At 36.5% G+C, this 15,113-nt stretch overlaps 1 long non-coding RNA gene across 1 annotated transcript; it reads left to right on the forward strand.

Moving 5' to 3' along the window:
- Positions 1-867: 867 nt before the first annotated feature.
- Positions 868-6,547, forward strand: LOC107059218 (uncharacterized). Its single transcript, XR_001472550.1, has 3 exons — positions 868-1,265; positions 1,419-1,516; positions 6,442-6,547. It is a non-coding gene; the product is annotated as an uncharacterized lncRNA (long non-coding RNA).
- The last annotated feature ends 8,566 nt before the right edge of the window (positions 6,548-15,113 follow it).

Genomic DNA, 15,113 nt, shown 5'->3' on the forward strand with positions numbered 1-15,113 from the left:
TATTAGAGGCGTATCCAGGATTTCGGAAGGATGGGTGCACTATTACAAAAATATGCATCTAAGATATAAGTTTGATCGGTTTGACTTTTATGTTCTTCACACTGAACTGTTAAATTTTAAAAATTATAGGTCCAACATATATAATACTACTAGTTTTAAATTTAATATACACATTTGATTTAATTATATAAAAATTATATCGTTGCTAATTTTTTTTTTAGGAATTTCCAATGTTACACACTTGAAAAATTTTTAGAAAAGAATTAAAAGACAAAAAAAACAAAACAAAAATTGATTGAAACGTCAAAAGTGTTACCGATAACCACTTGGAGGGGTGTTACTAATAAAAATAAGATAGATATAAGATTTAAATTTCTATCTTTGCTGAGAGAGGTGCACCCAATCATCATCATATTATTATATGCTACTTTTAACATGGGTTCACACCTTTATATTTAAATATTTTTTTAAAAATATAACACTACTATATATAATCTAGAGAGGGGAGCATGGGTTCACGTGAACCCACAGAACCCCCTCTAGATACCCCTCTGAATTTGATATCTATTATGATTAAATTCCTTTCCATTAGTTTAATGTTGTCATCTCACTCATCCTAACTGTTACATCAAAAAACTAAAATGTCAAAGTTTCAACACTCAAGCAGGTGTGTTCAGTGTACTATGTAGGCTAGTTTCTTCATTAAACTCTTTCTCATCTGTTGTTCCTTAGAAATTTGGCACTGCAAAACAGGATGCAGATCGCAGGGATTTGACCATTAATAGGTATTTTGATAATCTTTACTTTCTGTCACCTTATTTTTATTTTTGCCACACCTTCACACTTGTAGGCAGCAACTTGGTTTAGTTGATCTATTTATTTCCTCTTCATCCCAGCCCAAAGTCCCAAACAACAAAAAAAGAGTAAAGGAGGAAACAAAAGCACCTTGATCATGTCAGTGTAAGAGCACAAACTCCAGTGGAGCTTTTAGTTTCTTTTTCTTCTTCCTTTTTCTCTAATATATTTATTCATTTTCTCTGAATAGTTTTATTTTTTCTCCCAGAGAGGGGTGGGGGGTTTTCATATCATTTCATTATCTAGCCTTTGGATGCATTAATGTATTAGTCCAACTTTATTTTAAGTTAGCTTTTTGTTTCCAAAAGATCATTTTCCTTGTTTAATCAGTTAATCCTTCACTAAAGATTATGTTTACAGCTTGTTTTGCAACATTAACACCAAATCAGTCGAAGATCTTAGAGAAAGAGGTTAGCATGACCTCAACCTTTACCTTATCAAAAAAAAAAAGAAGAGGTTAGCATGACCTCTGTTTCTTTTGCCCAGATTCAGTTAAGCATACCAATAAAGATAGGTTAAACTACAAGTGTCTCTGACTAATTAATTGATTTCATGTTTCTCAGGCATTGCAGATCTGAAGTCTGGAAAAATTGTCACCCCTCTACCTCCAAAACAGACCTTTTTGGATGATCCCCTAAGAGTTCTCGAGCTATTCATTTTGGTAATGCATTAGACAATCTCTGATTTGCCTCCCTCCCTCTTCTTATGACAGCCTTGTTTATCCTATGTGGCATAGATGTTGAGTGTTACAGTTGACCTGTGTTATCAAAAGCCAAAAACGCAAAAAAGCTCTAAGGTCCATTGGGGCTTTAAGCGCAAATATAACATGAACTTTAATGAAAAAAAGCGCAAAGGAAGATACAATACAAATATATATGTTAGTCAAAGATTAATATTTATAAGCACGAGTTACAAATTTTTTTTTTGATGAAGTAAGGTATTTCATTAAAAAACATCAAGCAGATGCAGAATTACATAATAGACAAAAGGGCTCACAGTGAGCATAAAAGTTGTTAGCTCCTTTACAATCTTCAAACTAGTACTGGAGAGCTAACAAAGTCAAGAAATTGTTTAGTGCTAAATACAGGGGTTAATTTAACCCAACTGAACAGCATAAGTAAGCATTTAACTTTAAGAGAGTGGTTTGGGGTTGACTGTTGAGATCCCATTAAAACATCTACGGTTCCTTTCAGTCCATAAACACCAAAGTTAACTCCAGGGATCATCAGCCAGACTTTCTTGATGGACTTATCAACTCTCCATGTATTCCAACTTGAGTAGGCTTCTTTCACATTTTGTGGCATGACCCATTGTAAGCTAAAAATGCAGCAGAACATATTCCATAGAACCTTGGGCACTGCACAGTGAAGGAGCACGAGTAACAAATATATGAACAAAGAGATTGAAAACAATTACGATAAAGTGAAATATCACTTGTTTAGTGCCACCTCTCCAGAAGAGGCTCATTGGCAAGTAAGAGTATGCCTTAGGACCTTGATGATGACACTGAAACGCACATTAAGCGCGGTGAAGCGCTCAACACACTCTAAACCTCACTTCAGGGCTTAAACGTGGCTTTGACAACACTGCTGTTATCATTATGATATTGGATGATTGGCAGCCTGTGAAGTTTCAAGCATGGATTTATAATCCATTGAGTTATAGGTAAAACTTTAAACAGGACAGGTGGAGCTCTTTCTACATAGAGCTGAGGTGCGAATATTAGAATGACTATAGCCATCCCAGTCAAATTCAAGATTGAGACCTTCTCCATGTTCAACCTTGACTATTTTACAGGCTTAGGAATATCATTCCCAAACTTAACAATGTTTATGAATAAACTTGAAATTCTAGCTTTAAGCACAAAAGGATAGAAGGGTTTGGTCTTGGTGTATACAGTATTAAGGATTTTAATACTGTTAGATTCGATTTGTGATTATCACCCAAATCAACATGTATGATTGATTTGGAGGTATTTCTTCGAAGTCGTAAGCAAATTGAATATCTCTAAGCATTTTGTGATTGAGCTAAATGGGGCATCTAAATTAGGATTAGTTATTTTTTAGGAGTTCTATCCACACCCTTCAAAATTACTTATAGAAGTAAAACATAAGATAAGGAATTTCTCAGAGAGAGAACTAAATTGTGTTGATGGCTGGCTGGATAAGGATAGGTTTACGTTCTGCTATACAAGTGGTGTACAGGCAGCAGTGAGACTATACCAGTATATTGTTCTCTGCAAAGAGCACACCAAAATTTGATGAGAATCAGAAACAAGCCCTACCTGTACCACGGTCAAGTCATTAAACTCAAGTCATTTTGATCAACATGGCTGCAAGTGGCTCCCTGTCCATCTGCTTCGGCTTTTGGTCTAGAATTGGCTGCAAGAGACTGCTCTGTGAGCCTATCATTTTCTACCCCTCAAAGGCTTTCTTTTTCCTTTTCCTCAGAAGTACCAGTACCAACCAATCTTCGTTGTCTTTAATTCTTGATGTTTGGTGCTAGCAGAACAAACTCCTCTATGTAACCTAAAATGGGCTGGATCTACTGCAGGGGGATTTTAATTACCTCCAATGTGATCTAGCATGAAGTTAGCAATTCTTTTGCTCACAGAACTGGTTCAAATCCAGCTCGCAGAAGAGGTTGCATATTTTATGTGTGTACATGTCTTTTAAGTAAACTTAAGTCAAATGTAATGGTTAACTTTTTTGTATCTCCTTCAATCACTTTAGGTTCCAATAAGTTGGTTGGGACATAACTTTGTTGTGCTGTTAGCTAGATGACACTCATGTTCTCCATATGATTTGGTGATTTTAGGTGCAAGGTTTGGGTTTATATTAGATGAATAACTAAAGACATATTTGGGTGATTACTTTAAATATTATTTTAAATGCATCTAAAATAAAACGGTCTTGATAAATATATATTTGATTCATTATAATTTTGGTGGGGTGCATCAATAAAATGATTAAAATGGACACTTTTTTATTTTTTTAAAAATTAGTATAAAATAAAAATCTCATGCCAACAAAATTTAATGAAAAAATTATTTAGAGAGACTTTTGGGTTATGAAACAAAGTTAAGTGACTTTCTGAGTTAACAAGCCATAGTTAATTGACTTTCTGAGAAAGTTATCCATAGTTAATTAAGTGACCATTTGAGATTTCATCTCGGAAATTTGGCTCTGTGGCTATTACATCTGGACCGATCACTTGCCAACATAAAGAGAAGAATACCATGATGTATCCATCTGGTTCTGGGGCTTTGTTTCCTGCATATGCTTTTGACACAATCCAGGATCTCTTGTGGCTCAAAAGGTGCCATCGACATCATTTTGTCCTTTGCATTATCATGGGGCAATCCCTCATGTTGAAATGTGGTCTCCATTCCTCAGTCTCAGAGTAAAGTTCTTCATAGTAGGAGACTATTTCCTCCAGGCCAAATTGGGGCACCACTTGGGATGGGAATGACTCAGCCACATGCATCATTTGATGAAAGCACTATAGTCGCCTCTGATAATTGGTTTGTCAACCACACTCTCTCTTTCTTAATGTCAGCTGGGTCTGTTAGTTTCTCCTCCTACTGTTTGTTAGCAATCTGTGTTTAAAAACCAGAATTACTGATTTCAATAAACTTTGCAGAAACATGAAGTAACCAAAGTTTAATAAACCAGTAAGACTAGATGAACAGAAATTAATTGACAAAACTAAAATCTGTAAAAAACGTACCACAATCCTTTGAAAAAACAGAATCAGAAAAAGATCAAGCCCACTGAATGCACAGTGTCCCCTTAAGGAAATTATTCTCCTTCTGTATCCAGGGTTTGATTTGGAATATGTCCTCCCAAGATAGAATGATCTTAATCACCAGTGTATTGATACCCAAAACTCTGGTGTCAGCGAACCACTCAACAGTAGTGAAGTACACGAAGAAATTTTGTGCAGAAGAAGAAGAAATCAAAAAAAATTGTAAGGAATAAGTCTGAGGAATCAATGTATTTATAGGCAAAAGGAACTGGTTGCAACCTTTTCAAATGGTCATGGTTGTTTCTGAAAGTTGCTACCTTTCAGAACAGTCACTTCCAACAGTGGGAGATTTAAATAAAACGGGTCGCGCGTGTATCCGAGTCTCTCGATCGATCATTTTCCGAAGCCGAAGCCGACCGATGACGATGGCGCGAGGGGGATCCCTCTTTCCAACCCTTTTAACAATTAATAGGAGTGTTTCTGTATTTAAACTCTCCTATTTTCTTCCACCACCGATGAGGGACAAATGCCTTTTCAATAAAGCATAAGAGGACTTTTCAAGTTCCTCTCTTTTCATCTTCCCTCTATTTCCCATTAACTCTTTGCTACATACCCAACACTGTTAGCTTATCAGTGTCTTGAGTGTCTTGACTCTCCTGTGTGCATTGGCTGTTCTGTGAAAAAAAATAGTATTCCTATCACCTTGTTTCAGCCATAGTGTCCTAGATCTTTGTCTCCAAGCAATCTCCTCATGTCTTGCAATATCTTCAAATTCCATTGATAAAGCCAATCTTTTGGTTATTTCATCTTCTGTTAAAAGCTTCTGATCTGGGATTTCATCCAATTTGTAAACTGATTTAATACACTTGCTTCTGTAGTCATAGTTTACCTTAGATTACTCCATTCCTTCAACTTCTTCTTCAGAGCTTTCAATTTGAAGGTTAGAATGTAGTCAGACCTTCCAGTGCGAAAGTCTTCTGTTTGAAGCCACCAATTCTCAAATTTGAAGTAAGAATTGTTATGTTCCAGTTACCACATTGTAGCATCAATGGTGGGTGATTGTGAGTCACTCTGTGCATGATGGCATGAAGGACTGCCTTGTGTTCCTGAAGCTTGTATGTCATTCTTCTGAATTAAGAACCTATCCAATCTTGCTGATACTGTCTTGTCTATCCCCTTATTTCTTTGTTCTCCCCTGTACTTCTAAGTGTACAATACGGTTGTTTCTCTTATGAACATTGGTAACGTGATGAAAGAACTTAGTATTTCTGTCCCTCTTTCATCCATAAGGTCCTAGACCTTTGTCTCTATGCAATCTCCTCATGAATATGTAGTTCTTCATAATCCATGAGAACAACCGACTGTTGACCAATTCTTCCTCTGTCAGTGCTCTCTACTATCAAGTAAAGAGTCCAAGCTTCCATTTGGCAGAGCAACTTAGACCTTTGGATCTTCAGGTCTCCTTGTTCATTCTAACTCCATTTCTTAAGCTTGCCTTTGAGGGCTTTGAGTTTACAAGCTAATATGTAGTCAAGTCTTCCTGTGAAGACAAAAAGAGTTCCACCAAGTTTTAACTTATCTATAAAACCTTCTGTGTTCAACCAACAATTTTCAAAGTTGTAATAAGATTTTGAATGTTCCTAGGACCCCCAAAGAGTGCTAAAGGAACATGATAAAATTGTAGAAGTGTTTGTTTTATGTTGTTGAAGTGCTCATTCCATTCTAAGGAAATCAAAATTCTATCTATTCTGGATGTACTAGTTTTTGATGTTTAATTTCTAATTCTTTCTCCTTGATGGTTGTTACCTCTTACATGTTAATCACTTGTGACTATTACAGGCTGTGTGTTGCTTTCTTGGGTTCAGCTTGGGAGCTTTTAAACCTTATTGAACTCTCCTCGTTTTCTGTGAGTGTTGCTTCATGATGCAGAAAAGTGGAGGGCCAGTTGTAAGAGAATGGGTATGCCACTAATACTATCTTCTTAGCCATGGGTTAATTGGTTTGAAGTATTTACTCATCATTTGATTTTCATCTGCAGCAACAAAAATTACTTCCTTCTGGTTCTGCGGAAGAAAGCCTTGATTGGATGAAGCAAACACAATCAAAAGGTGTGTGAACTGAGTAGTTTTACACTAGTTCGTTTAGGGTTGGGGTTAGGGGATAGAAATATCATATCTATTTTTCTTTTTGTTGGTGTACTCTTTACATACGGGTGATTTTGTGCCCCATTGTTAATATCAACTTATTTATGTTGACGACAAGATATCAAACTTGGAAAAAGGAAAATTAAAATAACCTTTCAAGATCTTTAATCCCATAATAATAATTTGAAAAATACAAGCAAAAGCACAAACCATTCAAAGTGCTGCCACGAAGATTTGGACCTTAAAAATTAAGAATGAATCTTGATAATAATTTCCGAAATCAACCTCATAAACCCATAGACAACTCGATAAAACAATTTTAACCACAACTTCAAAATAATGTGTTCAATTTGTCTTTAAAAGGTACAAAATTTAAAAATGTTATTTGTGCAAATCTCATGATAAATTAGAATAAGTACACCCAAGTAAAGAACATGAGGAAGTGTACATCTTTTATTGAACCGCCTTTATGTGTGTATATATATAGAGGTGGTCCTATAATCAAAAGTATCAAAAACCCAAATTAAGCACCACTACCGTAATGGCGTCGTTGTCTCAGTGCTTTGTTAGCTCAGGAATTAGCAGAGCATTTCTTTCTCATTCACCGATGCTATCGTTTCCACAAACTCATTCTTAAACAATACATTACTACCAAACCCTATCTCCAATAATGCTATAGGGTTTGGTGGTAATGTATTGTTTAAGAATGAGCTAAACCAAGATATACCATTGGAGAAGAAGATTGAAGATTTGTACACTGATGAACTTGGAGATTTGTACACTGATGATATACCGCTGCTTCCTAGTATGAGCACACTTTCATTTGATGCTACATTGAAGTTGAAGCTTTACCAGGTTTATTATTTCTCCCAATTTTATAGATCTGAAACTGTCTGTTGATATTTATTCACATTTATTCACTATTCCCTTGTAATTTCAAGCTGTGTTATGCGTTATTTAGATTTCAAATTGGTCTGTTTTGATGTTTGGTATGCCCTGATGTTAATTAGATTTATATTTAGATTTCAGTTTTGTTTTTGTTATCAGGTTCAACTTTGATTAAGCACATACCTTGTTTATTTCTTGTAGTGTTGTTTAGAATTAGATATGCATTTATCTGATCTTGTAGTGTATTTTAATTTTGTAGGTTGGGGAATTAATTCACTTTTATCAGAATACCTCCGGACATGAAAAAGGAAGGTAAAATAAAAATATATTAATTTCATTCCGGTAATATTAGTGTACATTCAAATTCATCCTCAATTTATTGTTGATGTTTGGTGGTGCCAAATCCAGTTAACCCTTTCAGGCCAACACTGCTGGTTGGGGGAAAAACATCCTTGGTGAGCCTCACCGACCGTTGATCAGTGTTTTGGATTGGTATGTTATTAGGGAAGGGGAAAAAAATGAGTTGTCAACTACATTTATATCTCTCAAATCACTGTTATAATCAATTTCAGGTGTGACATGTTTATTATCGACTTTGTGGCTGTGTTGTTGACTCAATCTGATTTTGAATTTTTTGTTTTGGGCTGTGGCTGACTCCGGAGGCAAAAATGTTGCAACCTCACCGATGAAATCATGCGAGGAACTAACCAAAAAAGAAGGATACAAATTTATTGTCTTACAAGTCCTTAAGGGAAATTGGCCCGCAAGAAGTTTATTCATCAAAATGGGTTACTATCCCGTAAGAGACAAAGAAGAGACGATACTTCTTATGAAAGAGATTTCACTCCTATAGTCCTAAGTGTCACGGACTTAGAGTCTTACTAATATTCCATGCGGCACTTGACAATTTACTTACGAATTTTTCATGATCTTGTAAGCTCAAGTAAGCCCTTGAAGCTAGACCGCTAAGAGAATGGAAAGAAAGACTTAGAGAATTTTGGAAGAAGACTTTGTATTGCTTGGAAGAAGGATTACAACTTGCTTGTTGCCTAGCAAATGAGGGGCACCTCTATTTATACTACCTCCTAGGGACTAAAGTGTAATTAATATTTACTTTACAAGTCCCTCTAATAATTATACTTTGGTTCCTCTCTAAAACTCTCTACATGTTTTAGGATATTCCAAAGTATTCTTAAAATATCTAAGGGTTTCTAGAGTCTTCCAAGGAAAGACATAGGGATTTCTAAAGTCTTCTTAGAAATTCTCTAGGGAGTTCTAGAGTCTTCTACTAACCTCCCCACAACTCTAGATTCTTCTCCCTTATTCCGGTGCCGAATTTGAACTGTGAAGTGGCGGGATGTGACACAAGGCCTAAGACTTGACTTTTTTGTTACCTACAAAATTTATCTTTTCTAGTATAATGTAAACAGTAAAGACACCTAAGCCTTGATTCTAATTAAGTATATATAGTCTATTGTTAAACAATATACCTGTGTTTTGCGCCATTCCATTCCTCGTGTTCGTTTATCATTTAACTTGAATAAGATTAAACTTAGTTTTCAGTTTCTGGAAGATCAGAATGATTGCTTCACTTCTCAAACTCGATATGTGCCTCATTGCAAATTGCACAGATAATGTCTCTTAAGATTGCGTTTTATTATTGTTAGGAGTGAGATTATTTGTGATTAGAAATTGCATCTTTTATTTTTCTGTAGACTATTTGTTTAGTATGACCTGAATTGTTAGTTTGTTATTAATTTCCGTTTTGAATTAATGGCCAATGAGTATAAGCCTAAGTAAGGGGTAAAGGTTGAAAATTTCCAAGTAATTTCCCCCCCTTAAGTTTATTCATATCAATGTATAACAGATCAATGCCAAAGCTCTTGATTGATGGCCCTTATAGATCACATGATTACAAGAAATACGATGTAGTCCTCTGAGTACGCCTTGGCATTGGAGCAACCCCTTTGATATGCATAGTAAAAGATGTGCTCAACAACATCAAGCAACAAAAGGACATTTCAGATGGCCTAGTCGAGAGTGGCCATAAGGGTAGTAAAAGAAGTCCTTTTGCTACTAAACATGCATACTTCTATTGGGTAACTCGGGAGCAAGGCTTGTTTGAGTGGTTTAAGGGAGTTAATGATGACGCCTAATTGATCTCCACAATTACTGCACCAATGTTTAAGAAGAAGGCGATGCCCTGTCTGCACTAATCATACTATGCTTCATCAATCTGCAAGCTAAAAGTGGCGTCGACATTGTCTCTGGGACAAAGGTGACACATGTTACAATTAATCATCCTGCTGATCATAGAATTGGTTAGCAAAATAATCACTAAAATTACTCCACTCATAACCATCTAACTCGACGTTTCAGATGTAATGGAACTGATAGAATCACCATTCAACACTTGGATCACGAAATGTCCAAAATCAACACTTTTAATATAACTTAACTCAAAAGCTCAATATCACTAAAATCTTACTTGATCGCATTGAAAACCATGTCAACCATCCCCGCAACACATAATAAAAAAAGAAAATACATAAAAAATAAACCCCTGAACTTGGTCGGATAACTTACTTTAGTACTTAAACTATACGGGCATTTAAATACCCCCTTTAACATCTTTGAAGTGATTTTTTTCCACCCTGAGGCTATAACACCACTCTCACTGCCACATCATAGCCACGTAAGCGCCACCTCATAACCATGTAGGCACCATGTCATTTATTTTTGTTTCTTTTTTACTTATTAACTATTTTTTCTTAAATACTTTGTAAAATTAATTATATCAATTGATTAATTTATAAATGCATACCCCCACCCCCACCCTCTCTTTCTTCTTCCTTGTTGTTCACCATTATTCCAACCTCCTCCTCCTTCTTCTTCTTCTTCATTCAACAATTTTTTAAGTCACTTTAAAGAAGAAAATTCACATTATCTTTATTAGTTAGTTGCTTTAGGACTGCAGGGTCTATTTCTAAGTTTCCTGTATTTCTTTTTTCATTTATTTTAAGGGTAGTTACCATGGTTAGCACCATGACTTAAAAGTAGGACCATGATCTATTTCAATTTCTTTAATTGTATGTTTATGTATATTTGGTTCTTTTTACTGAAATAAAACTCTCTGCATAAGCTTTTCTCTTAGTCATCTTCACATTTAAATTCCTTGTATTCTTCTGCTTTCCTTTCTGTAGCAAACTAGACATTGTCTTCATTGTGTTATCTGTCATCAGTCTTACTAAAACTAACAGTTGGTATCAAAGCTTTTATCTTAAGGGATCTGTGATCGAGTTAGAGAAGCCATGGATGCTGAAGCAAGTTTCTCACCAATTTCTCCGCCGGTCTTTGATGGAGATAATTATTAGATTTGGGCAGTACGAATGGAGACGTACTTGGATGCTTTGGATCTCTGGGAAGATGTGGAAGAGGATTACGATATTTCAGCCCTACCAAATAATCCTACCATTGCTCAGATTAAAGCACACAAGGAAAAGAAGACAAAGAGATCGAAGGCCAAGGCATGTTTATTTGTTGCTGTATCGTCAACAGTTTTCACGCGAATAATGTCTGTGAAAACTGCTAAAGAAGTATGGGATTATCTCAAGGAAGAGTATTATGGAGATGAGAGAATAAAAGGTATGCAAGTTTTAAACTTAATTAGGGAGTTTGAATTGCAAAAATTGAAGGAATCTGAAACAGTGAAGAAATATTCAGATAGACTTCTAAATATTACAAATAAGGTGAGGCTACTCGGCTCTACATTTTCAGACTCGAGAATTGTTGAGAAGATCCTTGTAACAGTTCCTGAAAGGTATGAAGCAACAATTACAACCTTAGAAAATACTAAGGATTTGTCAAAGATTAGTTTGACAGAGTTGCTCAAATTCCCCTGAAAGCTCAAGAGCAAATAAGACTCATGAGACAGGAGGTTACAACAGAAGGGGCACTTGTCAGTAAGCATCAAGTTAACAAAATTCAGAAGAAGAAAAATAATCAAGCAGTGTGTGAAGGAGAAACATTAGCCAACAACAAAACTAAGGGAGGAAGCGCGAAGAAAAGTTATCCCCCTTGTCACCATTGTGGAAGAAAAGGCCATGCACCATTCAAGTGCTGGAGGAGACCTGATGCTAAATGTAAGAAATGCAATAATCTTGGACACGAAGCAGTGATTTGCAAGAATAAGGCCCCACAGGAGGAAGGAAATGCTCAAGTTGCTGATCAAGAAGAAGAGGATCATCTTTTTGTTGCAACATGCTTTTCAAGTAAAAGCTCAATAGATTCTTGGTTAATTGATAGTGGTTACACTAACCACATGACTCATGACGAGAGTTTATTCAAGGAGTTGAAGCCCACTGAAATTTTCAAGGTTCGAATTGGAAATGGGGATCACTTTCCTGTCAAAGGAATTGGAACCATAACTATCAAGACGAGCACTGGCACAAAGAAAATTTTAGAGGTTCTTTAAGTTCCTGATATTGATCAAAATTTTCTAAGTGTAGGACATCTGATGGAAAAAGGATTCAGGGTTTTCTTCGAAGATCATCACTGTCAAATCAGTGACACTACTGGAAATGAAATTATCAGGGTGAAGATGAGAGGAAGGAGTTTTTCCTTTGATCCAACAGAGAAAGAGCGACTAGCTTATTCCATAAAGGCAAGTGTAACAAAAACCTGGCACAAAAGACTTGGCCATTGTCATCTACAAGCACTATTGTTGCTGGAAAAGGAAGTTATGACAAGAGGACTACCAACTCTAGTTGATCACTTACCAAGTTGTCAAGCTTGTCAATTTGGTAAGCAAAATAGGAAGTCATTTCCTAAAGCAACATGGCAGACTTCTTAAAGGTTGCAATTGATTCACACAGATGTTGCAGGACCTCAAAGAACACTATCCCTTAACGGTAGTCTATACCATGTTATATTCATTGACGACTATACAAGATTCTGCTGGATTATTTTTAAGAAAAATAAATCAGAAGTGGTTGGAATTTTCTTGAAGTTCAAGAAGATGGTGGAAAATCAAAAGTGGTTGCAGAATCCAATCTCTGTGGTCTGACAATGGAAAAGAGTATAATTCTGAAGAATTTAACAAATTTTGTGAGGAAGCGGGTATTACTCATCAGCTTACTGCTCCATATACTCCGCAACAAAATGGAGTTAGTGAAAGGAGAAACAGATATATAATGGAGATGTCGCGGTGCATGTTGTATGAAAAAGAGTTGCCAAAAAGTTTTTGGGCTGAGGCAAGTAATACGCCAGTATTTCTCCAAAATCGGCTTCCTACTAAAGCATTGATGAATAAAACTCCATTCGAGGCCTGGAATGGATACAAACCATCACTAAGCTTCATTAAAGTATTTGGTTGTGTTGTTTCTTCCATGTGCCACAGGTCAAAAGAGACAAACTTGACAAGAAGGCACTTCCTGGAATATTTGTGGGTTATAGCTCATCCTCCAAGGCCTACAAAGTATATAATCCACAAACAAGGAAGATGATTGTCAGTAGAGATGTGCACTTTGCTGAGGACGAGAAATAGGACTGGAAGGACAATCAACTTTCAGTCAAAGCTTCAGAGGAGCAGGCATAAGAGCACTGGAAAAATGAGTTGGTGGATGATCTTCCAATTAGAGGTACAAGACTACTCTCTGACATCTACCAACAAAGTAATGTGGCAGTTTGTGAGCCTGCAGGGCACGATGAAGCACTTCAAGATAAAAAATGGAGAAACGCCATGGAGCAGGAGATGCTAATGATCAAGAAAAATAAAACTTGGGAGTTAGTTGACCAACCGAAAGATAGGAAGGTCATTGGAGTAAAATGGGTGTTTAGAACCAAGCTCAATTCTGATGGTTCTATCAATAAATACAAGGCTAGGCTTGTTGTCAAGGGATATGCCCAAATATTTGGTGTTGATTACTCGGACACCTTTGCTCCAGTAGCCCGATTGGATACTATTAGATTGTTGCTAGCAATAGCAACACAAAAGGGCTGGAAAGTGTTCCAGCTAGATGTGAAACCTGCCTTTTTAAATGGTGTACTACTGGAAGAAATCTATGTAGAGCAACCCGAGGGTTTCTTTGAGCAAGGAAAAGAAGAAAAAGTTTGTCTGCTTAAAAAGGCTTTTTATGGCTTAAAACAAGCTCCAAGAGCTTGGTATAGCAGGATTGATGATCACTTGTTGAGTTTGGGGTTTGTACGAAGTGTATCTAAAGTTACTCTTTATGTCAAACATAATGGAACTTATCTTCTCATTGTTTCCCTTTATGTTGATGATATCTTGGTGACAGGAAACAATGTGTGGCTAGTTGAAGAGTTTAAAAAGGAAATGATGCAAGCCTTTGAAATGACAGACTTGGGGCTAATGACATACTTTCTGGGAATGGAAATCAAGCAAGGCTGTGATGACATTTTTATCTGTCAAAACAAGTATGCTAGAGAGATACTTAATGTCACGCCCCGAGCCTACACCCTGGGCGGGACTGGCACTCGAAGACCATTGCTGGCCATAAGCGAACCCTTGGCCTGGCTTACTTACTCAGTGGAAGACAATATTCATACTTAATGTTCAGTAACACTTAACTGAACTAAATCATAAGATAACTGAGAATGTTAAAAGCTAAACATTCAACTTGGCCAAAAGTGGCAACCCAAGTCTTAACAATAAGAAATGATATTGAAAAGACTCAAAGGACTAACATCTGACTGTCTACGAAGCCTCTAATAACAACTGAGATGGATGTTAGGACAGACCCCATAACATCCTAATGAACTAAACTAGAAAGCAATGAAATGGATCCTTCGGAAAGCAAGGAGGCTTACCAACAGACTCTGGACTGCTCACTGGATCAACAATGCGCCGGAATGCCGATCCTAGTTACCTATGTCTGCATCATAATACGATGCAGGCCAACTGGCATCAGTACATTGAATGTACGAGTATGCGAGTTGGAATGCTAAAATAACATAGGCTTGAAAGAATCTGAGAGAAACTAAAGAACTTACCTGGCTCAACTCAACTCAACATAACAGAACTCATTTCAATATAAAGTAGTTCAAAAGCAAGTGCAATATAAAGAAAAGTTGTTTAAAAACATGATATCAACTTTGTGTGTATGCAAGATACAAATAACTCTGAAATGTATTTAGAAATACAATGAACGGATGTATATAAAAATACAATAACTTATGTGGCAGTTTCTCTTACCGACAACCATCACTTAAGAGCTAAAGTGATGATACAACGATCTTTCTCACGCTGCCAGCGCATCCTATACCTGGCCAAAGGTATAGGACCTGAACTGCCTAATGGAGCCACTAGTCTATTTCGAAAAGGGTTCATCTAAAAAGTACGACCTTTTTCTACCCATGATGGCTACATGGTTTAAGGGGGCTGATAGTTGTATGAACTCTTCCCCATCGGTGCTCAATACTACTCCCAAAAATACTTTGGCTCATGCTTTTAAAATAACT

The sequence above is a fragment of the Solanum tuberosum genome, unplaced genomic scaffold (assembly GCF_000226075.1).
Source record: "Solanum tuberosum cultivar DM 1-3 516 R44 unplaced genomic scaffold, SolTub_3.0 scf00953, whole genome shotgun sequence".
NCBI lineage: Eukaryota > Viridiplantae > Streptophyta > Magnoliopsida > Solanales > Solanaceae > Solanum > Solanum tuberosum.